General features: G+C 42.9%; 1 protein-coding gene across 1 annotated transcript in view; it reads right to left on the bottom strand.

Annotated features, from left to right (window-relative positions):
• LOC101861053 (UDP-N-acetylhexosamine pyrophosphorylase) overlaps positions 1-2,305 on the bottom strand; it is a gene marked incomplete in the record, with an annotated part of 62,008 nt that overhangs the window by 53,785 nt on the left and 5,918 nt on the right.

The following is a 2,305-nucleotide window of genomic DNA, read 5'->3' on the forward strand; positions in this document are numbered from 1 at the left end:
TCTCTCTCTCTCTCTCTCTCTCTGCCACATCCTGACATTTAGTCGCTTTTAAGCACAAGAAGGCATTCCCAAAAAATGCTGTTTTGAGAAAATCGAAGGAAAAGTTTTTGCCCCTTGTTAAGTTTCTTTAAAAGACAAGGAGAGTTTTCTCTATAACCAAACAAAAAAATCATAGACACCAATGAAACAAAACTTTTTCTATAGGTAGGGCAATGCCCACTTTTGGTGTAGATCATAGAGTTACCCCCTTTTATTTCTGGAAACCCCCGAAATCTGGGTTAGCCCACTTGTCCTTAAAAGCGACCCTTTAGGAGGGTCCACTCAAGCCGAATGGGCCACCGTACCCCAACAGAAAGACGAAGATATTGGAGACCAGAGACTTGTTAACCAGAGAATTGATCTCACTTCTGTGTGCGACCACGAAGAGCTTCATCTCTACACCACGGAGAGAGAGAGAGAGAGAGAGAGAGAGAGAGAGAGAGAGAGAGAGAGAGAGAGAGAGAGAGAGGATAGACACACAGACACACACACAGACAGCTGGATAGATAGATAGATAGATCGATAGATAGATAGATAGATAGATAGATAGATAGATAGATAGATAGATAGATAGATAAAATTACAAAAAAAGAGAGTGAGTGAGTGAAGGTGATGTATGGCCTGATAAGAACTGTATAGACCTAGTACAGACACATCGGGACTTAGCAAAAGGACAACTTCCTTACTTGGGCGACCACACAAGGACTTATCTCGCACCTGTAATCCCGGACGTAAGCAGACGATAAACAGAAACAGACGATAAACTACGGCCAAACAAAAAAACCCACGTCTTTTCTTCTTCCTCCTACTTGAAATAAGCCTGACTAAATTTACTGCTAACAGGAAGTCAGGACACGCAATCGAGACACCATTTAAAAGAACCTTAGTTTCGATTTATTGGCTCGTAAAAAATCCCTGATCGTAATCTTACTTATCCAAACAAACTAGAATTTCCATTATCGACTTGAGCAAAAATGTTTTACGTAATCAATCCTGTAACAACTTGCGTTTCGATTTATCTGCGCGTACAAAACGTTGGGTTTGGGTTTTTGTTTTTGTTTTTTGAGAGTGTTCTGTATCACTTGACTCTCAATTTAGATCATTTGGAAGGCGGGCTGCTTCAACCATGCCTGTCAGGGCCAACACAGGCTAAAAAAAAGATACAACTTTCAAGTTGAAAATGGAATAGATTTAATTTTTTTAAAGCCCCACCCCCCAAAAAAAACAACAACAACAAAAACTAGCTCCCTACTCAGAAACTGAACTAAAGTCTTCTACGAGTGGCAGCGAAGCGTGTAACCGCTATCCCAAATACGTCGGTCGTCTCCGATATGAACTATTCGAGAAAAGGTTAAAAGAAAACATGCAACACTTCAGTTTTAGTTTTAGTAAGAGTTTTACGGCACTTGCAACACCATAAGGCCATATAAGTGCCGAAGATTAGAGGTGTTACAAGAGAGTAACAAACACAAAATAGAAGGAGGAGAGATCAGGAAGATAGATGTTTGATAGGAAAGAAGAAGCAAACCACACCAGAGCACCCGCTAACCACCCACCACAACAACACCTCAAACAGCCCACGTCCAAGTTGTACGAATGCCCCTTTGAGGATTCGAACAACTTTCTTTTCTGTAACGGAGTCCAGCAGAAGTTCAAGTCCCCACACTCTGCATCCCTGTTCCTCCCACATTCAAAGATTGTTTCGTATGGTGGTAGCTGGTGAGAAATGAAGAAGGCGAGATGGAGGATCCGCCAACCACCCATTGGGCGGACTTTGTAGCCAGAGCAGGTCAGAATGGCCTAGACAGTGTGTCAACGGCCACAGACACAGGGCAACGCGAGATGGCCAAATTAAATGATAAATCGTTTTTCTTTTAGGGGTTGTCTTTTGATGTTTCTTCTTTATATTGTTTCAGTTTGTTAGTTGTTTCGTTTGTTTGTATTTTGTTCTTGTTTGGTACATGTATTGGGTTTGTGGTTCGTGTGTTTGTTTGTTTTGATTTTTTTTGAAGGGGGCAGAGTCCAGGTGACCTCACGTGACCTGCACCCAGAGGTCAAGTATTTACAGCCGATCGAGATCATGTCATGACTGCAGCGAAATGAGAAGCGACCCAGGTCTTCACAACCTCCCATCCCCACCCTCTCCCCGCTCTATTATCAGCTGATACCACATACATACAACACTGACGCGTGCGCGCGCGCGCGCACACACACACACACACACACACACACACACACACACACACACACACACACACACACACAG

This window comes from Aplysia californica, unplaced genomic scaffold (genome assembly GCF_000002075.1).
Source record: "Aplysia californica isolate F4 #8 unplaced genomic scaffold, AplCal3.0 scaffold00304, whole genome shotgun sequence".
Classification (NCBI taxonomy): domain Eukaryota; kingdom Metazoa; phylum Mollusca; class Gastropoda; order Aplysiida; family Aplysiidae; genus Aplysia; species Aplysia californica.